Genomic DNA, 27661 nt, shown 5'->3' on the forward strand with positions numbered 1-27661 from the left:
ATTGGCCCTCTTCTCCTGTTTCGTATTATTTTTTTTACACAGACCGCAGGAATTCTTTTGCGAGTGATCAGACCGCCGAAAGGTCGCTACGTACACACAAGGCAACACGAATACAGAGTAAACGCGCACACAGACATCCATGCCTTGAACGGGGACGGAACCCACGATCCCAGCGCTCGAAAGAGCGAAGACGGTCCATGCCTTAAATTCCGCGGCCACCGTGATGGGCTTTATCAGTTTAAATGTAGTAATTTACAGGTGAACATCTAATTAACCAATAATAATGATAAAGAACCTGGGAAAAACAGTAATAAATAGAAGAAATAATGACTTTCGTAAAATAGGAATACGATGATAAATAAGCAACTGGTAAGAAGGGCTGCCCATACTGCCCAAACCGGTCCGGGTTCTCATAATATTAAAACAACCATAAACTGAGGATATTTTCTCAGAAAAAAAATGTAGAAATTTAAAAATAATAGCGTAATTGACACAAAAATATAAACAGGAAATACAAGCAAAGACCCGAAGGAATATGATGCATGAAATAAGGAACAATAAATACACCCAAAATAAAATATTCAAGGAAGATCCAGAGCAGAATTCAGAGGGATTAACGCCCATCCACGTATGGAATAAATTGTGGAAGGAAAAACCAATGAAAAAGCTGAACGTGTAAGGGGGGAAGAAAAGAGGAAAATCAATGACACGACGTGGACACGAATAAGAACTACAGGAACCACCACGTCTTATCAAACGTTCATAACTGGAAGTCTCTTGCATACGATCAAACTCGAACCAACTAAGATTTCTAAAATCCTACAAAACTATTGCTTCAAGGTATTCCCAGCTTACTCATCGTTAAGAAACGAAAATCTTCAAGTAAGTGTTACAAGGATTAAGTGGATGCCGGAGTCGTTTACCACAAGATTAACACAACTACTTCCAAAATCAGAAGACTTTACGGATTCAAAATAATATTTACCGATTATCTGTTTATCAGTTATGCCTAAGACTAAGGAATAACTACCAGAAGTATTTCATAATATCTGGAAGAACACAGTTTGTTACCAGCAGAGCAAAACTGATGCTATTCTGGAAGTAAAGGTACAAAAGGGCTAAATATTGTCATCAAAAGCATAATTACGGGCTGCAGGACGAGGAGAAAGGATTTGAACGTATCATGTGGAAGGTGAAATTTCTCCTGTGCTGAATTAAGTACTAGGAAATGAAGACGTATGGAGGACTGGTGGTATATCTCCAACTATCTTTAACTATGAACTAGATGGAGGCGAGTCGTCAGCATCATGACCCGCGCAGCTTTACCCCTTGGGAAAGAGCCTACGGTACATATTGGATAGGAGGCTGGGTGGACCCCAGAACCGCTCTGGACATTTTACAGAAGAGAAAAATCTCTTGTCTCTTCCGGGAATCAAACCCCTACCGTCTATAAAAGAAAGTGGTAGTCTTAGGCATTTTTTTGGATAGAAAATTTAATTTAATTTGTAGGAGTTAGTAATATAACTGTGGACATTTACAAATTACTAACGAAGAAATTAAGCATGGGGAAATGCAATCAAAGCCCATCAAGATAAAGACTGGAATACTTCAGACTGTCTCGCTGTAGCCCCTTCTTACATGCATTGCGCTTGTTCCTTTAAGTCATGAATCAGACAGTCCTGAATGTGGGTATCAAGTCTGTAGAGGTGAAAATTTAGTAATTAATTTGCTATATATGGATGACTCAACGTCTCACAACCCCATGGGCCTTCACGGCCAGGTACGGGGATAGCTTTACTTTTACTTATATATGGATGATTTGAAACCGTTGGGGAGGAGCGCTGAATAATTAAGCAAGAAAACTGAAATTGTAAAAACCACTAGCAAGTACGTAAACACTGAGCCATTACTAGAAGAATGTGACAAAATTTCTTTAGACAGGGACAACTTTTATGGGAAACAGCACCTAGCAAACATAATGGAGGCTGAAGCTAAACGAACTAGATTCGATGAAAGCATAAGCGTCTGGACATAGAACAGAACCGGAATATACAAAAGAGCAAAGAGAAACAAAAGTTGGAGTATATGGAAAGGTTAAGACAGCGCTAAGAACAATAGATAAGTAAAGAAATAAATATATAAATAAATAGCAAATGAAAAAGTGCAAAAATGTGGATCTCTGGCAATATCGGCATTAACTTATACTCGTAGCTTCTGAATTATTAAGTGACGCTAAGAAGAGGCACAAGATCCGGATAGAAGAAACATGAAAAATGATAACCATTCGTGTACGGCATCGCCCAAGAGCAGATGCAGCTCCACTGTGCGTTCCCCGAAATATGGGAGGGAGAAGTTTGTTGCAATTAAAAATATTCTAGAAAGTAGATGTTATGAAATTGATGATATACGTAGAAGGAACATAAAATTCGGTAATTTAGATTTAGATGCACGTACATAATGCATACTCTACACTATTTCAAACAACTAACAAAGTAAAACGAAGCAAATAGAAACAGAATAATTCAGAATATAACATAAGCAGGCGGCAGGGAAAATATATGGACATTTCCCGCGTAGTTTAGACGATAAGTTGGTGGCTAAAAATAGATTCACCGACGTCTCAAAACTGGGGACGTAAAGGGAGAAATAGAAAATATTATAGTGGCAGCTCAGGATTAGGCATAAATACAGACTATTTTAAGAGAAAAATTTTTATACAAGAAACCGAGAGTAAATGACGATTATATGAGGAACAGGAATTAATTACTGACCAGTTAACATCAGGATGCTCCACTCTGACATGAAATGAGGGCATAATGTCACTGTAAATTCTGTACACAACTCAATTTTCAAGAAATTAGGCACTGAAATAACAAGAAAATACTACTCACACCTGAACAATTGAAAGTGAAAACGAAGATATAATAGTATTACAGCATAAATGGGTAAAAACAGACAGAGAAGTTCTGGCAATAATAGGTTTGCTTGTTGGCAGATACAGTAATACTCTCGTACAAGAATGTAATGCAAAAGGAGGCCGAAGAGAAATTAAGATACAGAAATTCAGTGAATGTGGAAGGTGAGATGCTTTGTGACGTCACAGTTACTGGGGCCACAGAACTTAAAATTACAGCATTAAAAATATTTGTCAATGAAATGAGAACATTCAATAGATCCCCTCTACAAAAAAAAAAGTACCTGAGAAATCGCACAGACTAAGACTTAAAGCATGGAAGCATGTCTGGTGTGGCTCACCACTGGTTCAAAAAGGGGGGGGGGGAGGAAAAATCGTTATGAAAGAAGAAGAAGATGATAATAATTATAAGTGGCCGGTGTGATCCTGGAGCTTTCCATTGCATGTTCTGCCGCTTTATATTAAGATAGTACTAAATATTATCCAGCGTTATCCTTATTTACTATTCTGTTGGCATTTTCCAAGTTTGAACAAAAATCTCATGTCAATTTTTGTTCGAAATATTTATAACCATTTTCATGACAAGAAAATCAAATACTACTTCAGCTGAAGTACGACAGCTCTGCACTTGCTAGACTTGTCACTACGAGTTGCATATTGTAATGTGTGAAGTTCCCACATATACCCGCAGGTGGCAGTATTTGCAAATGGATTGCAGAGTGAGTGGTGATCTGTAGTGTTCCCAGTGACCATATTTAATTGTCAGAGCTTGTATAGCCAGGGTATTGAGAGAGATTTGTATCCCACCGCAGCGTAGTCGGTGAACTTCTTCCCATTTCTATCTTAGTCCACTCGTTCCAAAAATCGGAAATTGACTCCCCATCTTGCAGTTTGAATGCATGAAGTAGCAAGCCCTTCTGCACGTAAATCTCGATTGTGACGGGGCGCTTCTGAACAGAGGCGGTTCTATTGATTACAGTCGCATATCTGTAGGGCAATAGAAACAGCAAACCACGTGATTTAACGTCAGTGCTTCTGGAGTGACTCGTAGATTAATTTAATGAACTTCATTTGGTTCTCAGAACAAAAACATTCCACAAACGTTACTTAAAGGCTTCTGTTTGTGATGGGGAGGTTGGTGTTTTCTTTTGCAGTTGGAGCCTAATATTTACGTATTAATTATATTAGTTCTAACTTCTCTAGGTTTGTGAGCCGGAATAGCGCAGTCGGTAGAGCGACAGTCTACGGACTGCACGACCGAGCAGTCGGAGTTTGAGTCCCGGTAGGGTAAATAATTTTCTCTTCTCCACGTCATCCAGACAGGCTCTGGGTTCTACCCAGCCTCTTATCCAATGGGTACCGGGAGCTCTTTCCCGGCGGTAAAGCGGTAGGGGCGTGAAGCTGACCACTCGCCTCCAGCTAGTGCCGAGGTCAAGAAAATGTGGATCTATATATCCACTCCCCCACACGCCTTCACGGCGTAGTGCTGAATTAATTAAGCACCGGAGTAGCTTTCTTATTAGGTCTCCAGAGTTAGAGACCTGCAGTTTTCCTTGGAAGTATCAATACAGATTGTGCCATATCGACTCGATCTTTCTTTACGAGAACTATAACAGGTGGGAGGTGTGCTGATCTATTGTAAAACGATCGCTCCTCCATTTTAACCTGTTTATGCTTTCCATTACTGCAGCATGATGGGTGGGAGCTGCGGCAGAAGGGGAATTTCAGCAGCTCACGACAACAGCGTATTGCCACTTTAGACGTTTCCCTTTCTCTTGTACTAAAACCCTGCGTGACTCTTTCCCAGGCCTCTTGAACAATACAACCTGCTTCCTATAGGATTTTCAACGAGGTCCACCTCTTCTATTCCAGTCAGGCATCTAAAGCACAGGGGTTCGCTTTCCGCAGTGGGATGGGGGAGTGGTTTATTCCACCAGGTCTCCCTTCCAAAGAAGACTACAATTGTTCAGCCTTCTTCCATTTCACGCGAACCTTCCTTTCAAAATGGAGGATACTAAATGCATGGCCACTAAAAAGACAACATTGGAACCAGGAGAATGAGAGATTTTCTTAAATGTCTTACGAAAATCAGCGTCTGCCACGTCTACCAACATAAATAAGCTATAGTAGATGCCTTATCTTAAACGGGGCAATAATTCCCTCCTTTTCTTAATGAATAAGAATTCTATGCCTTGTTATCTTAATCATTCCTTTCTGGAATACCCTCTACATTAGATTTCATCTAAATGTAAATATCTGACAGAGAACTTGTTACGCGTACATTTGATGGGACCTCAACTTCTGGAGAAATGACACTGCAGTGGGAAACATTTAGGCTATGGGAAATGGAATAACGAGGAGCTTCATAATTTCAGTTTTACATCGGACATTAAGAAAATGAGATCAAGGATGACGATATAAGTGAGTCGCGTGAAGGATGATATACAGTCTAAAGGCAAAGGTCAATAGCGAGGCCTATTCTTATTATCATTACTCTTACGTAAGGTGTGTAGGTGCAGTGAGTGCAGCTGACTTAGGACCGAGACCAGCGACAGGCCCCTTTGAAAACGGCAATATCTTGAGTAGATAAACAACTTTCAGTTTCTCAAACAGCTAATTAATATATAAAGATAATATAATACTTTATTTACTTGTTGTTTGTAGTACTCAACCACGTGACTTTTTGGTAGGAACGCAGCTGCTATTTATTTCTTCAATTACTAATTAAAGATAAACGCAACCAAACCCAAATGATATTCGATAGCTGCGTCTATTAGCTGGTTGGACAAATAAGATGTCATCTTTGCATAGCCTAATTTGTTATTCGCCATTCTCAGTTATTCTACAAACTCCGTAGACCCACTCAATCTCTACTGTAACTGCCAATATCGGATCTCGGCTCACTTCTTCTAGATGAGTGAAATCCTCGTTATATAGCCTAGGGGCGGACCCAGAGAAAACGTTGCTCCCTCTATTGTTGCGTGTTGGCTCGGACCAAAAGAGAACGCCGCTTGTAACATTTATTCTATTATTACTTGATGTCACCACTTACCTGACGCGTTCCTCTGTGGGTATGTGCGGACCATTAAACAGCAAAGGTTGTTTCTCTGCCACCACATTTCTTGCTTTGAGTAAATACGTCACAATATTCAAATCCAAACGATGTCAGAAATATTTTACACTGATTAATCTATCACATTACTGAGTCTATTTATTCAAAATTGTCTCTCAGTGCAAAAGCTTAATTCTGAAGTCCATAAAATCGATGTTTTCGAAAGTTTGGTGTTTCGGTACAACGGAGAGATATAACATGACTAGATTCGTGAAAGAAATTTAAAGAATTCCGCCTGATAATAAAGGTCCTATGTCATCATAAGGCACTGTGTAAATTAAGGGGAGAAGAAGTCACAATGGAATGCTTTAATATTTGGAACGGCCTGAGAAGTGTGCAGTCGTCAATATGACAGGCATTCAAACTGGCTTATTCTAAAAAAATAATGAAACACGATGACACTAAATCTATCTGCATTCCGCTTCCCTTATAACTTTCCATACAGAGGGGAAATGCACAACTACAGACCATTTCGATTTTAAAATTACGGACTTTTTGAACATTATCCATCGTCCTGTTTCATTTAAAGCAGAGTTTCGAAAACTAGAGTCTGGCTCCGCGTCAGACGTGAAGTACCAAGAACAAACACAGGACAGGATATAAAAACCAAACACAACCCAAATGGTGTTCTAATTTTTCACCTTATTTCCCGCCCTTGATTTACATTGTGTTTGGTTTATATATTCTGCCGTGTGTTGGTTCTGTGTCTGAAGGTAGGGCCTAGCGTTATCGATTTGGAAGAACTCAGTAGGTTAATTACTTGACTGAGGCAGACTTTGGTCTCTGAAACGTTGTTCCAAATAAAAGTAGGACGATGAATACTATCCCAAAAAGTCAATAATTATATTAATACATCATCGTCACGAATTCTTATGTCTTATTTATTTTGAATTTCTGTGACTAAAACGAGAAAGGGCCTGTCACGGTAGCCGAGTGGTCTAAGGCATGTACTGTCTTCGCTCGCTTCGAAACCGGGACCGTGGGTTCGAATCCCACTCAGGGGTTGGACGATTATTTGGTGTGTGTGCGTTTTTCTGTGTTTGTGTACAAGTAGAGGCCTTGCGACGAGCTGATCACCCGCCCAAGGAGTCATACACAATGTGTAACATTTAGAAATCCGAAGTGAACAGAGAAGTTCATGGAGGTAGGCCTAGGCCCACTGGGGCTGTAGTGCCAAAGAAAAAAAAACGAGAAAAGAACACAGGGGTAAATATATTGGAATATGTGGGATAACTTTTGCATTTGTATATTTCAACCATTACACAAGAGTAGAATGAACTTCTAGATATAGGAGATTTCATCTATCATGAATCACAATTACACATTAATTACGAAGGATCGTAAAGTGGGGTTTCATTTAAATAAGCGGTCTAAGACTCCAACGGTCCAAAAGGCAAGATGCAAATTTTCAGAGCCATCACCATCAATAATAACACAGACCTTGTTCAGGAACAGAGGCTATTCTAAATCCTGGAACGACAGAAAGGCGGAGGACTTATCCACAGGGGCCCATCACTGGAGCAACTCCGCTCTGGGTTTAATTAAAAGTGGTAGAGAGGGTGGAGAGGAGCTCTCATTTAGAGGAGCAGCGTAAAGTTCTTAACATGCAGGGCCATGGTAGCTGCGGCTCATGTTGGTACAGTAGAAGCACATGAAAAGTGACACAGGTCCCTCCCAGTGTTGGCCTCCATAGCCTGCGTCGCTTTCTAGGGGAGTAAAGAGTTGGAAGCCAAGGTTGTTATATGGCGTTCTCACCGGAGGTGAGTCAAGCAGCGAAATGAAATCAGTTCTCTACGATAATCTCAAAGCTCACCTCCTACGGTGCAGCTGTAATTACTGATCGGCCCTAACATTTGAAATCGACGAAAGACAGGATTTCAGTAGGGAACGGAAATAATGTTTTATGTGTCAAGTATGTGACACTGATATTGTAAATCGGGCGATGTTGAGTACTACTGGAACTGTGCGAGCAGGTCTACCATAATGCAGTCACTAGACTAATATGTGCAGAAGTTGCTGGCTCTAGTGAAACGCGACGAAAAACGTCTGACCCTCCTTCCTTGACTGTCTGCTTTACTCCTGCTCGCTATTCCGCTATGCAGGTGAAAAAACTCGTACGTAACAAGTTTTGACGTGACACAGTCACAAATATTTTCGAAAGGAAGCATAATGTGGTGATAATAAATTTGATATAGGCCTACGCGTTCAGTATGATGGCCTCAAAACGGTTCTATATATAAGTATATAATTTTTTTTATTGCTAGTGCGGTGGGACTAAGTCCCTTGCACTGCGGCCACTTCTGGCCTATTGTACCAGCCCCAGATGATAGGTGAGGGTGATTGTGGAGAAATTGATGGAATGAAGATTGGCAGGGGAAACCGAAGTACTCGGAGAAAACCTGCCCCAGCGCCACTTTGTCCACCATAAATCCCACTTGACAAGACCCGGGATCGAACCCGGACCGCCGCGATGGGAAGCCAGCGACTAACCGCTTGAGCTATGGCGCGGCCTATACATATATAAAGTAAAAAAGTAAAGCTTCAAATGGCCTCATATTTCGATATTAAAATGGGGTAAGTAACTTAGTTGCCGGTCACGGTAGCCGAGCGGTCTAAGGCATGCACTGTCTTCGCTCGCTCGGAAGCCGAGATCGTGGGTTCGAATCCCACTCAGGGCATGGATGTTTGTGTGCGTTTTTCTGTGTTTGTCTACAGGCTGGGGCCTTGCGACGAGCTGATCACTCGCCCAAAGAGTCCTACCGAATGTGTAAGATCTAGAAAAACCGAAGTGAACGGAGAAGTTCATGGAGGTAGGCCTAGGCCCACTGGGGCTGTAGTGCCAAGAAAAAAAAAAGTAACTTAGTTGGACCACTTTTACTGTAGGAATGGAGGACCTAAGGCTGAAGCAGACTGAAAGGGATCTCCAGAACCATTTCTCACTATTTACTGAATATGTAGTCCCTTGGTCAGAACCGTAATAAGTCCATTTCGTAAACATATGAGGCAAAATAATGCCTCAATTTCTTCAAAACAAGATCACTGAATGGCACTTGGATCCTCTGTCTTTGTGCAAGCTAAGAGAATGTTATTATTGTGATGGACGTTGGGGATGAACAGCACGAATATCCACAAACTGGGTGGCACTCAAAGTGGGAATGGAATTTGCCCAGCCTGGAATCATATCGTTGCTGGACCGGTTGCTGTGTAGATACGTGTGTATCGGAATTTATATTAAGGGGTGTCCTTATTTGAAACTTTCTGGTTATAAAATGAAAGAAAACTCCCGCAACCACTTTCGTCTTCACGTGTGTCTGTAGAAGCGTGAGCTTAGCAATGCACAGGGTACATTTCCTAAAGCATTTCAGTCTCGAAGCCCACGTTACTTTCAACCTTCAAATACTCTTTCCACAGATTAGGCCGAGAAGACCATACCCTGGTCGTACCATCAAGTTTTGTAGAAGCAATTCCAGTCGTTGGCCGAGATATGAACACTTGCGCAGTACACCTAGCGTGGGAGACACACTGGGGTCAAGATTTATGTGAAGATAAACGTATCTCTATTTGTAAATTTGGCTCTCGGCAGAATAATATGTCGAGTATCGCAGTTAACCTGTAGAGATGAATCGGGCATGAACTTACCTATGGATCGCTATAGAAACTGACCGAGATAGTTGTAATATGTTACGTGAGAGGTTGCTCTTAAAATAGATGGATATTTTCGAAATTCATTTCGTTCTACTTTCATTTCTAACATCCTGGAAATCTTTCATACATACTCGCCTACTGCTTCGGGGCCGTGTTTGTGGCAGAGCGTGTTCTGTCTTCACACTATTTATAGAATGATTTATTGTTTCAGGATTTTCGCTGGAACAAAATTATTGCACCCTGCACGTTAATTTACACCGCTACCACCACCACCACTACTATTACTACTACTACTACCGCCACCACCACCACCACCACCACCACCACCACCACTACTACTACTACTGTTACTTCCACTACTACCACTACTACAATACTACCATAAATTTTATACCCACGTTCTTATATTCCGTTAAAGGATTAATATTACGGACAACAAAGGGACTACTGGAGTGACAATGAAGACTTGGAAAAATGGAAGAAATTTTTTATTCATGCTTGCATACAGAACAATGTTTCTTCAAAAGCGGGACCTGATTGGAAAATAAAAATATTACAGATATACTGGTTGAATTTAATCACATTTCATCTAATTAATCGACAGACTAATAAAAAGGTGCTGGTGTTAAGGCCCTGATCGTCAACAGCAAACCAAGCTACTCTCCTCTCCTAACACGTTCGTATAATCTGTTTCGCTGATTCCAGTGCCTACCGCTTCGAATTCATCTCCTCCATCTTCCAAGTGGCCGTTGCCCCAGCAATGTCTGTGCTCCCTCATGCTGCCATTGTAATATCATAAATCGCTATCCAAAAAACAATTGTTCCAAATAATAGAGATAAGTGCGAGCATTTCACTGCGTAAATCCTTTCCAGCTAGTCCTACTTGAGTCTCTCAGGGAAGCAGGCTCTTGATGCGTGGACACTGTAACCATCAACCAACGAATACTGCATACCTATATAAAGATCAGATAAAGAAAAACCGAGACCAAACAATAATACGAGTACAACCACATCATTGACCTGAGTGAAAACGAACAGTACCAATTTATTCAACCTCAGTAGGGGAAAAGCTTAAATATTGAATCTAAACTTTAATTGTACCTTAATACACGTATTGCTAATCTTCTGGGATATAACGCGGTGTAGTATTTTATCTCAAATCATTTAAATTTAATTAATATTTTAAATTCAACGAAAAGCAATGGTTTAGAAATACTAGCTCGCGTGACATATCAAGAAAGTTCCTGATGGTGGTCACAATATTTACCAAAACATGATGTACTAAGAGAATGTAAGAACAGTGTGAATAAAACAACACAGCCTCTGAATTAAAAAAGAAAAGTTACCTAATGAAAGGACAGAAATAATAATGCTATAGGTAATTGTAAGCAGAGTGTTGGGGCTTTATGCAAGATGTCTGACACATATGCAGCTCTTTCTGTTCAGCATAATATCCGAGACCTTGAGGTACAGGATCCAGAATGTAAAAACCGTTCACTGCAGCACGCCGCAGCTGCATAGATGTGCCGCAGAATACGGTCTAGCAATTAAGGAAGCTCATTTTGACTGAATGACGCCTCGACACGAGCGGTACTTTAACTTAATGAGTAACCCAAGTCATCTTCAGCCATATATATGCACGAAAATCTAATTAACGAAACGGCCGTTAACAGTTCTACCTTCATGAGGCCCTGACGAAGAATAAAGAACGACTGAAATTTTGTGTCCACGGGACTGACTGCTTATTCATGTTACCGTTTGCTTGATCCATTGCATAAGGACAGCAGAAAAATCCGTTACACGTCACGGGAAATCATTCCTGTCAAATGCCCGTCCTTCGCCTCGCCCCTTTCTTCCCTTCCTTCGACTCTTCCGTACTGACAACTCGTTCCTTCAATGCTCCGTAAAAAGAGTGAATTGAGTCGAATATTTATGTTTCAGGAGGCACAGGTTCGGATACAGAGCTGCCATCTACAAAAGTACATGGAAACTAACACTGTCTGACAAGGACATAACACGCAAACACAGATATCACACATACGTTGTCATAAAGAGACTTATATACTACACAGGACAATTAACTGGGGACCAGTTCAGATTTCATAATTAAAAATTACGGATAAAAAAGAAACTTGGCAAGAACATCTACGCTGCAGCGCCTGCCTGTTCGGTTTGTGACATTTCCTTCTGTTTGTGATCCCTCTTCCCATGCTCATTGCAACTTTCGTGAGCCTGGAGCCCCACGTCGGCTTTTGCCTCCAGGCTGAGGGAAACGAGCTTCGGCATAGTCTGGAACCTTATAATCTCCATATCTACAAAGGTGTGTGGGCCCCCTAGAGAATCATTCTGCATGCAGATTTTCATCTTTCCCTTCCAGTGCTTCCACTTTCCTAATATAGCATGTAGATATTTTAACATGCACGAGCTATGTCCACTATTGTTCCGTCGCTAGGGAACCGTTTAACTGGTAAGACGATGACATGGTACCACCAAGTCAATTAAAAACAAAAACATCTGACAATCGGCACGGAGCCTCTAGCAATAAGTAAATATTTTAGAGATTACTGAATGTGTATGACAATCTGTCACACCAATTTAAGGAGTTTTAATGCTAAAGGCAGGCAAATGTCTGTTTAAATGGTTTGCCCTCGTACTAGGATAGCGCAGTCAGTTCAGAGAGCTCGCGTTCCGGTAGGTTCAAGAATTTTCTTTTCTCCACGTCGTCCGGACCGTCTCTAGAGCCCACCCAGCCTCCTATCCAATGGGTACAGGGGGCTCTTTTCCCTGGAGTAACGTGAGCGAGGCATGAAGCTGACCGTTCACCTCCAGCGAGAGTCAAAATCAAGAAAATGTGGATCTATACACCCACGCTCTCAGACGTATTCATGGCATAGTGCTTAATTAGTTAAGCAGAGGAACGACTTTATTTTACCTTTACTATGAAGCTGTATGTTTAACGCGAACAGGCCTGTAATGGGACAAGAAGCAGTGCGGCATATTGTTAATACCTGAAAAGGCCAAGTCATTGAGTCTGTGACGTCAGAGAAAGTGAGCGACACCTATTTTCATAAGCCATGGTGGGATATATGTTGGGAAAGTAAAGTTGTCCCTGTGCTTAATTGATTTAAGCACTATGCCGTGAAGACATATGATAGAGTGGAGGCATAGCTCCACCAATTTTGTCCACAGCACTAGAAGTAATTCTACAATGAACACACTGAAATTAAAGATTTAGTAAAAATTCCTGATGTCAGAGTTTGTGTCGAAATGAAAAATAACTTATCATCGCATTTGGTTCTGTAAGCCTGATGGTTAGGAACAGAACAATTTACAACACGTAATTGACAACTGCCTAAAATCATCTAAATAGTTTTAACTGAGTCCTTCTCGAGAGGCTCATAGTCTACGAGTTCATCAAGAAATTACTTGCCTTTTATAAACCCCAAACGTGCATTTCCATATTTACAGAAACCCTCCACTGGTTCCTTTTCTAAACCAGGTGAATCCATTCCATACAATTCCATTCTACTTTCTTAAGGTAAATTTTCATAATATCCTCCCCTCTACGCTGTGTGTAACACTTCGTAACAAGAAAATTTTACGATGAGAGTATGTGAGGCTTTAGCCCATTGCCCACAATGAACGACCATCCATTGCCTGTCAGCAACTGCTCGTTCAATATATTAGCAGGCCGACAATTATTGTCAAGAACACCGGCAAATTTTCGCTTGACCAACAAAACGTTTCGAGCTTAGGACTCTTTCCACCTTCTGTTCACTTTAGGCTTATAATGAAAACATTTTTTAAGGATGCTGATGGAAAGGCTTGTTTCTTCTCCTTACTAAAGAATGAAAAAATATAATCCCTTATCTTTAACCCTTCTCCGAGACTGAATTGCATTATTCTTGATGAGAAAAAATTATTTAACAATGTTGCCCTACATTCGTTAATACAGCGTTTTCATTATATTTTTTAAAATAAATTGCATTCTGTTTCCTCGCATACGTAGCGCGAAAGTGACATAAATGCTGTTAAAGCAATATAAGCTAAAGGGCAGCTCAGAAGCTAATAACTACTAAAGGACTGTTATGTGTAAGGTGGTACGAGTGACGGAAATAACGAGTTCTAGATCGGATGATTGGTTTTATTAACACTTCGTTCACAGGTTCTCTCTTAATTACAATTAATACAGCGCTATCGCTGATTTACACAATTTACAGTTCTCTGTTGCACTCGCACTAGGATTCTCAGTTTCCACTAGTCGTCTCCTAGCAACGGATCTCAACACAGAAACTAAAACTTCAAAACACTATGAAGTCTTCTTGTTATTTTGTCTTCAAACACTCTCGACTCCTCTGTCCTAAGCTGTACTCAGTTAATCTTCACCATCCACTAAGGACACTCTCCATTCTCTTCCTTGTACTCTCAACTGTTGAAGCCTTTTGGACTTTTCCATGATGTCTTCGTGTCCTTACCTCACGGCTTCTCAGCTACAACTGACTACAAACGACTTTCACTGTCCCTTATAAACATTCGGCACGGACCCGGATCCCATAGACGACACGTATTATTGTAGACGTGTTTGCTGCCTTTAATGACAAACATGACTCAACTAATGCAACTATATCTATCTCTCTATGGCTCTATAGTCTCTTTGATGGGCTTTGACAGTTTCTTTCTGTTCCTTAATCTTATACAGAGTCGGTAGGACCCCTTTTGACGGAGGATCAGCCATTAGCAATGCAGCTACCTACACACAAAACAAAGCAAACACAGAATAAACACATACATACATCCGTGCCTTGAGTGGGATTCGAACCCACGATCCCAGCGCTCATGGGAGTGAAGACAGTTCATGCCTTAGACCGTGCGGCCACTGTGATTGGTTGAAATAAGCTACACCACTGAAACATTAGGTCTCAAACAGATTATGAGAGCGTTCTTGAAGCTGAGGTCAATCTACCCATCGCAGGGGATCACGATTTTTTCTAACAGGGTATCGCCAGCTTCCCAAGAATTTTCTTCACAGACAATTCGGAAAGTTAGTAAAATGTAATACAGTTACTTCCCGATTACGTAGCAGCAGCCGGGGAAATATTACGAGATAATTTTCGTAACTACACAGCAGCATTTCGAAGCATATTGCAGATGTACAGATGTATTCCGAGTTGGGGGAGGGGCGCAGAAATGTATGCATCAATTTAGGTCCGTCACGGCATCACAAAGAGCGAGAATCCGCGGATCATATCAGCAGTGTAAGCTAGGTGAATGGGGTATTTTATTATGTACGAAATGTAAGCAAGGACATCATTACTAACACCACGTGCGAGCACACATACGAACCGGACTGTTTTGTGGATTTCATTCACCCGAGCTCGAAATTACAGAACACCTCTCTATATAGCATCTACGTTAATTAGCGGATGAAACAGAAAGAGGGTTTTACGGCTTTCATCACTGCACACATTCAAAATCCCTAACACTTGCATATTTCGTGTCTTGTCTTTTACAGCTGTGGTCCGGTTCACAATGCACTTAACGTAATCCACTACAGAGCAGTCCACAGAGACGGCAGGAATACATAGCTAGAAACCTTCATAGGGAAGTTTGGTCGTCAGACCTCATAAAAACATAACAGCAGCCACATAGAACCATTGGGCTTAACATTGCATAGAGGTGAATGTTAACGCAATATGACTCTCGGTATTTGACGGATTTCATGGGCCAGCTTCACGATTCTTCCGCCTTTGCCATTAAGGGAGAGATTCCTTTCTCCTTTTAGGCCTACCATTTGAATACGAGACTGCAAGGGACAGGCATTCGACATTAATATTTTGACACTGATTGTCATCGGCTGCCACCGCTACGGTACAACCAATCTCTTCGCTGACTGGATCATCATAGCTCGAACAGAAGTTAGGACATGTGATCTAGGTCCGATTTTTAACAAATGTTATTTTTAAGTTCAGGCTTTTCTGTCAAAAGCAGTTAGATTCTAAAGGGTTCTGACGATGGGGTATAACCTCAGACTTAGTGGGGTTTTCGGAAACTGGATGAATTTCCGTCCTCATATGAGGTTAGCTCTTTCCAAGGCGCCAGATAATGTAGGTGTCTCCACCCTCATCTGAGGACAAAAACGGATCCAGTTTCCGAAACGTCGTGTCTTCTGTTTCCTAGAATGCTGGAGGATGGACAAAGTCCGAAAACCAGCGCAATTCTGAGCAAAACTAGTTACTTACTGATCGGACCAAACAATAGCTTACGATTGTATCTTTGCTATCATTCTATTATCATCGGTGACAAAAATGGATTTTCTTAAATTAGCCGCCACTTAAGACAAGTTCATCAACTGATGACATAAATAACAGAGTTTTCATTTTGATCTGGCACCATTACACAGTTCAGGCACGTAAGCACCGATATGCCCGTCTAACTTTACATGGCTTCCATAGTGACATTACTTGAAATTCCCTCCACTTCCCACTATCCAAAACGTACGCCGATTTTACTGGTACTTCTTGAACAAAGGAAACAGACCAGGAAGTTGATACCATATGAACATAAGTTTTGTCTAACACGCATCTGGAGTGCACTGTCGTTATGTTTTAATTGTAGTTAGAGACTAACTGCTACAGGCCTGTGGTGTGTTGAGTACAGGCATGATGGGTAATATTAATCTATTGTAACTGATTTGTTCAAAGTATTAAACTATGGAGCCAGAAAACCCTTTTGCTAGATAAACACATTCCCAACGCAGTCAAAAATAGAACTTCGTTGTTTAGTAGCTAACTTTTCAGTAAGCACGTTTTCGTGATAACGGGTTCATGACAATGGAATTTCCATGGATACGAGCTGGCCTGTGTAAGGGGTCGTGAAGACTCTTCAAAGAATCATTCGTCAGACAGACGTCGTTAAGGAAAGAATTCAATGTGCGAGCTGTAATTGAAGTTGTAAAGAAGTTCCTACAAAACCAAATATCAAATGCTGAACCTGTCGCTATCAGTCACAGTAACACTTAATAATGACAGTATACGTGTATATAGTGCCACTTGTTAATTGCGTAGATGAAAGAAGGGAGAGCAAAGCGTTTCATAAACCGCAAATATCACGTACAAGCGGAAATAATCAGTCGTAAAATTAAGATTATATATTTCTTAAAATACATACTTCGAAAGGGACTGAACAATTTGTCGTAACTTAGTTTCCTTTTATTAAAGAACTGCCGCAATGGGGACAAATGTCATAGTTTTTTTTCTAGGACGTATTGAAGAACATGATAGTTCCACACTGATGCAAATAATCTTGCGTCTAGTGACAGGCGACTACCTAATCTGTTCTGAATACGAAGTGATCCTTTTTAAATGGATTAAACTGGCTTCGGCGTAAAACTCAACACACAAGAAATATTTATTCCGTTGTGAAGAGTGGACAGGGAAGATTGCGTTGCACGTGAGGAACAGGCCTACAGGAGCAATATTGCCATTTTAATTAACTCCAGGGAAATGAGCTATTTTTGCGAAATTTATGGTTGTTCAGCTAGTCAAGAAATTCTCTTTGCTTTATGAGACTTAAAATGCAATTTCTTTGTTCATAAGACTAGTCACTGGTTACTAACCTCAGTCAGATGACATGTGTGTACATCCTAACACTCTACTCTTTCAAGATATAATTTAATATTCTCACGAACATGACTAATAATAACGGGGTTGGACTGGATGTTTGGATTTATCGGCAACTCCTTTACAATCACTCGGAATCACAATAACTCATAAGAACTGACTGCCTAAGACTCGCTCCATTCTGACTCGACTACGACTGATTGTTCCGATTTTAACAGTCTCTTCTAGAGTATCAGTATCCGAGGAAACTTTTATTAATCCTACAGTACAGTGTACTTAGAAGATTTTATATAAAAAGTTATTTACAATTATTTAGATTAAAATCTTACTGTCTAATATTTAAGATCTTGAACCAATATGCTTTGTGTTATTGTGCCTCTTCTGTGAAAGGGAATTTTGGGGCATTATTTGGAGTCCCCAGAACTCCTCGCAGTGATGACCTCTTTTCTTTCTTAGCTTGTTATGGTTCTGGACCGTTGTGACGTATAGATGTTTCCTGTTTGCTTGTGTTTTGAGGCAACAAAGCCATGAAAAGTTATACGCAATATAGGTTTCAGCATATTGGAAAGTATCAGTGACAGCAATCATCACAAGAAAGTGAGGTTTACACCAGAAGAAAGATATACATCCTTTCTGCTCTTCACTTCGAATTGTGTTTGCAAAGAAGAGTACTAATTCTATAGGTCTTTGCACCGTTGGGAAATGTGGCCTCATATTTTTGGTAAGAAAATAAACTCCAATATTCTGAAAAGAAAGCGCTCAGGTTGATATTTCAAACTAAGGAGGATAGGTAATTTAATGATTTAGGAAATCACATAATGAACGGAGACACAATTTATACCGGTCTTCTAGAATTCTTAGCACAATGAAAACAAGGAAGCTTATGTGCTGTTTTTGTTTCCAACTGTAAAATATGGAACACAATTAGTGCATACATAACCGGGGGAGGGGTAGATTTCAGGAAAAGTCCACTTCGAATATCGAGAAGACTATAATAGAATAGCCGAAATTAAGACAAACGCAGGGTCATAGAGGGTGAATAGAAGCACATTAAACAATTCGCTTTCAGTGAACAGAATTGAAATGACATCATTAAACCGTGAGTTCAAGTTTCAAGAGTCCAACGATATATACTGACCATCTGACAATCCTCCTACCAGTCAGTGATGGTTATTTGAAAGTCTGGAAGTGAAATTTGACGTAAATGAACTAAGATTTATCGCCACTGATACCAGAGTCCGCCACAGGACATGAATTTAAAATTAGGAAAGAATTTTCGAATGCCAACTTTTCTTGTAACATAGATGCAAGTACGTACAGAATTCGTCATTTATTACTTACTTCCTGACAAGAAGTGTGTTTACGTAGAAACTGTACAACATTATATTCGACAGGCGCTGATTGTGCCAACACGTGTCACGAACTGACGTGCCATTTCATTTCATATAAACCTGAAACTTCAACGGAAAGTGTTTTCAGAGAAGCTCCAAATCGCTTCGGTTGGTACATGTTGGCGCGGCAAGTGACCCCAGGTGCTGGAAAGGACCACACTCTGCGCAGCTACGCTTCTTACTCCGGAGATTGCCTCGTACTGCTTGACATCTCTAGTTGCAGTTAACTTCAGAGCTGATCCGGGCTCATATATCTGTAAGCCGCGCTTCTTACTGGCTGCTTGCTTGGCCTATTTGTCGACACTGAAGATAGAGACATCATATGACTTCGAAATACATAATGGGGTTGTATTCTACACGAATGAAGGTAAAGCTAAATATAACCATCAGGTTAATTAATGAAGTATGATGACATAGAGACATATGGGGGAATGGATTTATAGTTCCATAATTCTTCACTTCGGGACAAGATGGAGGTGAATGGTTAGCTTCATACCCCGGCTGCTTTACTCCGGGGAAAGAGCTACCGGTACCCAATGGATAGGAGCTGACTGGGCTCCACAGCCGGTATGGACACCCTAGAATAGAGAAAGATATCTTACCTCTGCCGAGAATCAAACCCTGCAGTCCAGCCCACAGTCTGTCGCTACACCGACCGAGTCAGGTTGTTTAATGGTGGTCCATAAGTAACAAGTTCTATAGGGTCGAAAGAAATATGAACAATACCTGGAAATGCAATTAAGAAAGAATTTGAAATTTGACTATCGTAAAATTCTCTTGTATGTTACTCAGTTTCTTTTGGTATATATGTACCAGTTTTTCGAAAGAATATGTTGCATCCGTCCTCATGGTAGAAGATGGACATAATACGTTGATGCTAAATTTTAATTCCAATCTACCAAACCATACAGCATTGCATCTCAGAAAAATTATTTTTGATAAACATAGGTGGTTCATTTCAAACTACTATTTCGCTCTTCGTTTGTAAACGACTGAGCAAACTACGAAATACACTCAGGCAGGACAGAAATCAATACGAACAAGACAAGAACTGTGTACGTCCAGAATGCAAGTACAGGCTTGTTGCTTTACAGCCGAAAAATAACTCACTTTTTGATGGAATAGGTCAGGGTGACGCAAAGTCCTGTAGAGAACCCGAGTAACTGTGTGTATCATCAGTTTCTGTGGTCACTAGACATTCTGTGCTGATCACAGGGGCCGCGCGGGCTAAGGCACGAACCGTCTTCGCTCGCTAGAACGCTGGGATCGTAGGTTCAAATCCCACTCGAGGCCTTGATGTTTGTGCGTTTATTCTGCTTTTGTGCTGTCATGCGTGTAGGTAGTGATCTTGTGACGGACTGATCCCCCGTCAAAGCAGACCTATGGCCTGTATATAGATTAATGAACTGAAAAAGTGGCCAAGGCCCTAAGGGCTGTAGAGCCGTCGATAGATGGATAGATAGGTAGATAGATAAATAGATAGATAGATAGGTAGATAGATAGATAGATAGATAGATAGATAGATAGATAGATAGATAGATAGATAGATAGATAGATAGATAGATAGATAGATAGATAGATAGACATGCTGTTCAGATGTAAACGGGTACAGAGCAGTCATATTTTGTTGGATCTGAAGTTCCCACGTCGCTACGAATTAGCGATGAATTGTTAAAGACCAAATGCAACATATTTTAACTTAAAATGCTTAAACGTATCGACAACCAAGCCGTGAGGTGTTGGACGCAAAATATACAATCTCTGGTACTTTCTATTAACATAAATGAAGCTCAGCCATCGACCTATTTATTTGTACTCGAACCTCTACGTCTGATGTGAAGGGAATGCCGCTGTTTCGTTTAAAGATATCGTACAATCGCAGTATCAGTATGTAACCAACTCACTCTGCACAGAAGAAAGAGCTCCCCTTGAGAAGTTTATAAATGTTCAGCTTCAACAAGAAACTCTGGATTTTTATGGAATCTGGAAGATAATTGCCCTGTTAACACGAGCTCGTCATTGGATACTTTCCTGACGTAGCTGAATTAATTCGCTCATTAATTTTCCAAAATGGTTTTTAATATTATCCTTTCGACGATGCTCAGGTCTACAACGTGTTCGTGAGCTTTAGGTATCTGATTAGAATTTTGCAATTATAAATTCTCCTTGCCTGGCACATAACCCGGCCAACCGAACCTTCTTGCTTTAAAACCATAATAATATTGGTGAAAGGTACAAATTACGAAGTTTCTTCATATGGGCAGTCATCACGGTGTAAGCATAAATTATATTATGGAGGAAGTGTTTCCCAAAAATTGGGTTTAACGTGGTAATCGGATTTAACACATGCAGTGTGCTTACAGCAGTGTAATGTCAGCGAAACAGGTTGCATTTTATCTACAAAAATCATTATATATATGATATGAGGCTCTCACAGCGGTGGTTATGAAGAGTATCTTCTGGAATACAATGTCAAGTAGTCCGTTGAAAGCCAATCGACGTTTCGTTGGAACATCCTATCTCCATTTTGAAGGATTAAGTCTGAAGTGTGTAAGTAATAGCCAAGAGATTCGGAAGCAATAGGCACTTTGCTCTTGACCATGAAGGATTCAGTACGTTCTCCTTACATAAAGGTTTACTTCTACACGGCATCACATCGTAGAAGTGTGTAGTATTTATATTCATCGCTCTGAGGACTTCAGATCTAAACTAGCTCTATGGTTCAGTTTCATCCAGTAATTCAGATTGTCCTCACGAATTATTTTAAACCCTGTTCAGCAGACCAGACCCCCGACCTAACTATGTTCAACTCTTTTACTGCAGCCTATCCCGAATTTTGGCCTTCTAACTTTTCCAAAAGCCGCCGGCAATAGACGGAATTGAATATCAGGCTCAGTTGCAACTCCTTGATGGTATTTGTGCTATCAATTTGATAGCGTTCGGGTTATGGCAGCGGTCTATAACTTCAAGTAGAAGCTGGATCCCTATATACAACGTAACTACAGCAAGAAGCCTATTGCTTCTCTTTGGAGCTAATTTCAAACTCCTATCTCGTTCCACTTCTCCCCAACTACTTTGCTTCCTTGCCTCCAGTATTTTATGTCAAGCAGTTTATACCAACCTTACAATCTTTCTCTTCGTTCTCCATTTCCCCCTTCCCTTTTCCATTTTCTCTTTTAAAAGAAAACTTCATTTTCTCAAGGGAAGTATGTTTCCCTACTTTCTTGGCACCCACATAAGAAAACTTTGTATGATTTTAAATAAAAAACGAAAAAGAAAATGTTGAGTGGGCGAACGTATTACATGCACCCATCTCTTTTCCTCTTGCGTCCCCGTTTATTCATCTCCGTCAAAACTTCTCATCTAGCATACACTTGAGGAAAATCTAGTAAATGTCCTAGCTCATGTATAAGATAATAGAGCAATGCTACGAGTAATTAACCTCAGAAAAATTATGTAGGCCTCTAAGTTAATGAAGCTGGAAGTACCGGAAATCCTATTGTCCGTGCAAGAGAACACGTCTTGCAGTACATAAGATAGAAGCCTGCCACAAGCGGTAACAACCATGACTTTTATTTTGGAGGTAATCGGTTCGAATCTCGGTCGGATATAGGCCAACCTGAATGAGAGTTTTCTAAGTTTTCTCTATCCCTCTCAGATTAATGCCGGGATAGTCAAAGACAGCATTCTTTCACATCCTTTCCAATTCATTATTTATGAACTCACCCTGTCATTCGGGGAGTAAGTTGTAGCGTAGTTGGTTGCGGTACTATGCTACAAGCCGGAAGGACGCGAGTTCGAGTCCCGATGAGGCGGACTTTTCAGTTTATCTAATCTTTCCATCCTCACTATGGCTGAATCAGCCTCTAACAGAAATGAGTACCAGGAAGCTTCCTAGGGGTCAAGGGCGGTCGGCGTGAGCCGATCTTCTACAAGATGTGAAAGCTTCAACCTCTCCCAACTCTATGGACCTCCACGGCCTGTTACAAGGATAGCTTTACCTCTTACCCTACAATGTGACGTTTTATCTGTTTTATCTTTGAAGACAGAGTTAGTTTAGGTATTTTCGACGAAATTATCTCCTCCTACAAGCAAGAATTCCGACGACATTTTACTTAGACAGAAGCAGAACGTTAATACTTTTAATATTGTAGCATATAGGCCCGCCGTTAAGCAGTGACTCTGTAAACAGTGGCCGTTGCTACGTAACGACTTCAACATGCATGTACGCAACAACAGAAGAATTGTATTTCCTATGTGATCCGCTCCGCGACCGTTGCTATGCAACGACGCGGTAAACAAGCCTCTACAACAAGAGTGGATATGTGTTTTCTGCCAGGTCTGTGCAGAAGAGCTCTGTTGAAGAAAACTGACGCTACAATTTAGTTGAGAGTTCAAGTGTGAAGCGTTAACTAGGGGCAAAGGCGTGACCGCGGAAAATGAAGAATCTCCACTGTAAGAAGCTGTTGTCAGGAAAAGGCTAGTGGAGACTCTAGCAGACTAAGGACAAAAGTCTGTGTGTGTGTCAGTGACTTGTAAAATGTAGTTTTGAGTGATGAATACAGGTAGTAAAAAAAGTCAATATCCAATCCATACCCCGTCTATAGCCACATACCCCTAAATACGTAAGTGACAATATCTTAGTGCTCATGTCTTTCCGAAACTTTTTAAACTATTGATATTATATAAATTGACTCTGTTTCTAATAATTTTCGCTTTAAATTCCTGCAGGGTATATTAATATTATTATATAAAACGGCCCACGAACGACGCTTTTTGTGTTTATACCTAGTTTTAGCATGATTGCTTTACCTCACACAGACTAAAAGCAATGTAAGCGAGAGTTTTTTCAGCCTACACTCAACATATGAGATATAATTTGCTTAAAAGTAATGTTAATTAATTACACTGACAATAAGGTTTTGGTAAATTATCTTCGATAATAAATTATCTACCGATGGGGAGAGCTACATCCAGTAGGATAACTGTGTTCTTGATTGTAGTTGCAAATTTTGCGGTTGTACTGAATCCTCCGGACGTAAATGAAACTCTGTTGTGTCTTATGCAATTCTAATGAGAATATAATAAAAGGTGCGTTGATAAGTTTCCTTTCGCTGTACATGTCTATTGTCTCTAAGTGTAGGGTGTCTAAGTTAAACTATTAAACACTTAAGTTTGTATTTCATAACTGTAGACAATTATTTGTTTCTTCACAGGGCTATTGGAATTCAATGCCGACCACCTTCAGAACTCTCCGGGAAAAAGGAAAACAAGGAGAAGGGTTTGTACTGAAAGTAAAATCACATCAAATAGTGCTGTATTTGGTGCGTCTGGCGGTGTCTGATCATATGTTAAAATCAATAATTATTACGTTGTAGGTTATGTTTCGTATAAGGAAAAGTATGTAATCCTATAAAGGCAGTTTAACTTTCTTTTAAAAATACAAATCTAGGTAAAGGTAAAAGTAAAAGTAAAGTTGTTCCTGCGCTTAAGTAATTAAGCACTACGCCATGAAGGAGTATGGAAGTGTGGATATAGAGATCCATGTTTTCTTGATCCGGGTATTGCCTGCAGGTGAGTGATCAGCTTCACATTCCGGCAGCCTTGTCCCAGAGGAAATATTTGGTGGACCCCAGAGCCGGTCCGGACAACGTGAAGGAGAGAAAATTCTTGCGCCTACCAAGACTCGAACTCCGACCCCTCGGTCGTCTAACCCGTCGCCCGTAGCCCGTAGCCCGTCGCTATACCGACTGCACTATCCCTGCTTTTATACAAGCCTAGGTATTCACAGAATTTTAAAACTGACATATTTCAGCATAGGAGAAATTGTCTGATATAATATTCATAAAGTAGTCTATAAAATTGTCATTCAAAATGCCGTATGCCTACGTACAATGGTCAATCAGTCATGGGGCCTAATGATAACTATGGCGAAAGATATTCTTTCTAGAAACACACACACACACGTGTATATACACACATATATATATAGTATATACTTAAAACTTAAGATTTAACTTTGGTGTTACTCAAATAGAAATTTCTAGCCGTACCATCAGGCGATTGTTGGAGATGAGAATAAAACGAATTTCCTTTTATTCTTCGTAAATAAGGAAGATAGCTTACAAACTGAGGAGGACTGCCACGTGGTGGATTCTGTGGCTAAGGCCAACAATGAGCCTGAAAAGATGACGGGAGTACGTGTGACCTGACAGGTTTTAGAGGAGGGCTTCGAGAGTAAGGGCAGGAACTACGAATGCAGAAGAGTGCGTAAGTAAGAAAAAGAGAGCATGAAGAAACCAAAACAAAGGTACATAATTTATGAGCAATATCAGCTACAATTGACGTGGTATACAAAACAGTACACAATAAGAAATTAATTTCGTTGTGCGGGTGGTCATTAAGTATTAATTAATCATAATATAAACTACATGTGCAATAATAATTATCACACAGGATACACAATAATTATAGTTCACTGAATCTCCCATTTAATAATCCTATAATTCATAAATATCTGCGCAGCTTGGATAGTGACACTGGGCCGGGTTGGGAAGGGAGAAGTGTGTGAATTAAAATTCAGAATATTTACCGTGATGTATTCTTAATATCTTGTTGGAAGTATAAAACTCTCGTTCCATTGCGTTGACGTGAGTCTCTTTGTATAATTTTACTTTAGTAATCAAGACATGTTAGAAAGAAGTACAAGCTACACAAGGATGTCCGTGACGCCTCAAACCTCTACATGCACTCTGGTGAATCTGAGGAAATTCCAGGCCTAACACATTTATTAGAAGCACAAGAGCTTGAAAACTTTCGCATTTAGAATCAAGTCATATAAAGGTAACGGCGGTCTACACTTTGGTACATCGCTTGGATGAAAATGTACATTTAAATCAAATCAATTAAATTCCATTCATTTCAATAACTAAAGTGTGGAATTACATGTGATATGGACGCCTGTTGAATATTGCGGTTTAATAAAATCATAGTCCTATCAAATACTCCATCTGGTTATGCAACGAAATGCAAACGAAACCTTTTATTCATTGGATCATTTAAATTTCATGAACAGGCAGTTTTATCTAAATAAAAAGAGAAGCAATGACAACAAATGTTTTCCGTCTTGCAACTCTACAACGGAAGCAATCCATGTAGACACATAATACAAAAGGACAATAATTATTCATAAATCACAAGGCACAGCACAGAACACCGTAATGGCGTCAAGGGGAGGGGGAGAGGGGAGAGATATCTAAACACAGTAGAATGAGAGGAAAAGCGCAGTTAACCCGATGGAAATCACAAAACTTTATATACCTCCAACTGAGGGTCTTCTGACAGACGTTTATCGAGACTTAAGTGGCACTTGAAACATTTTAATGCTTTTCCCTACACCACTCCACTACCAAGAGCCAACACGTTGTAAATGGCATTATGATTGAATCGTTTAGCTTAATATCTTTACTATAGTTACATATAAGCTCTAAACAAAATGTTATGTCTTTTAGAGTCGTGCCCGTTGTGAACGGAAGTAGGGACATCAAAATAGGGCAGTAAGTCACTCCACAGCCGAGAAATCTCTAAGCACCACCTGAGTAAAAATTAGGTATTTCAGAAGAATTTATAAAAAAGGAACACATAAAAGAACCTTAATATAACAAATTTATATTTACTATAAACAATTTATCATAGACATTTGATATTGTGCCGTAAATTTCTTGAAAAGAGACCAACTTTAATTGTATTTTCAAATTTGTCAATGAAATTTGTGTTTCAATTATCCGGATTTTGTCTAATGAAATAACCCCGAGTTTTTTGTATGTCCATCCATTCATGGCTCGACAGCCCTTCTTAGGTCTTGGCCACTTCTTCAGTGTCTAAATCTTTTACACAGTCGGTAGAACTTCTCGGACCGGGGATCAGTCCGTCGCAGTTTTGTATGTTCACTCTATGAAAATAGATGAGTGCTAAACCGAAAGAGACACTGAATAAAATATCAAGTAAAAATTCTCCAAGAAAACCAACGAAAAAGCCCTGGGATGGCAGTGTCTTAAAAGGAGCTCAGGTGTTTATGAAAGTGAAATAATATCTGGCAGCAGATCTGAAACACCTAGGCTATGCAATGCAAAGCCCAGAATTGGAGAGTTTTTTGAGCTAGTCCCACCCACCTCAAATCTCTAACCAGTTTTCTAAAGACTCATCTTATTCTCATTCCTCTATCTTGTGATCCAGCTACTAGTTCGAAGAATGCCGTCTTGTAGGATGTGGCCCTGTAGATATTTTGTTAACCGACGTTTCGGAGGAGTAGGAAAATCCGCGAGCGAGCAACTAGCATACTTAACCGCCTGCACACGCTGGTTCCTAGGGAAGCGATACGTTCCTCCGAAACGTCGGTTTAAACTATATCTATACGGCGCAACATCTCAGAAGACGACATTCTTCAGAGTTACCGCCGAGAAAACCTCAAATCTTAAGAACTATATATTTATTTGGCTATATATGTATATATACACTGATCGGAGTTTGTGATTACCGACCAGAATTCATCATTATTAATACAATTCTTATGCAGAGTCACGTCATACACTCAGCCGGCCTTCAAGTGTGAAATAAATGCCCACCCCTGGCGCAGACAGACCGTAAGTCTGGATCATATTGTCCGTTACTGCAAAACTCCTCAAGAATATTCCGCGCTTTTTATAACTGCACAGAACAAATCCATGACTGCAGCAGTATAAAATTAAGTGACGCCTGAAGTGGAATTAATTTAAGCTGCATAATGTGCAGATCTCAAAGCTTGGGTTTAAGGATCGTGTAATCAAGTGAGCAAAGAGTACGGCCAACTGCTTGCAAGATTATTCGCTTTTAATGATGATTGAAGATGACAGTTAGGACAAGCCCCGAACTTCTCCTACCCATAGAAGTCTATTTACACAAAGGAAATTTAAAAAGAGGTTTTGATTACATTTCAGAAAAG

The 27661-nt window shown here is 40.2% G+C and overlaps 1 protein-coding gene and 1 long non-coding RNA gene across 3 annotated transcripts in view; one reads left to right on the forward strand and one right to left on the reverse strand.

Moving 5' to 3' along the window:
* LOC111861851 (homeobox protein abdominal-B) overlaps positions 1–27661 on the reverse strand; it is a 452675-nt gene that overhangs the window by 186140 nt on the left and 238874 nt on the right. The gene's annotated exons all lie outside the window — the stretch shown is intronic.
* The window catches only part of LOC117282125, a 44357-nt gene that overhangs the window by 13480 nt on the left and 3216 nt on the right, over positions 1–27661 (forward strand). Inside the window, exon 2 of the long non-coding RNA XR_004512759.1 lies at positions 23898–23962. This is a non-coding gene — a long non-coding RNA (uncharacterized LOC117282125). The remainder of the gene's footprint in view (positions 1–23897; positions 23963–27661) is intronic.

The sequence above is a fragment of the Cryptotermes secundus genome, unplaced genomic scaffold, assembly GCF_002891405.2.
Source record: "Cryptotermes secundus unplaced genomic scaffold, Csec_1.0 scaffold180, whole genome shotgun sequence".
NCBI lineage: Eukaryota > Metazoa > Arthropoda > Insecta > Blattodea > Kalotermitidae > Cryptotermes > Cryptotermes secundus.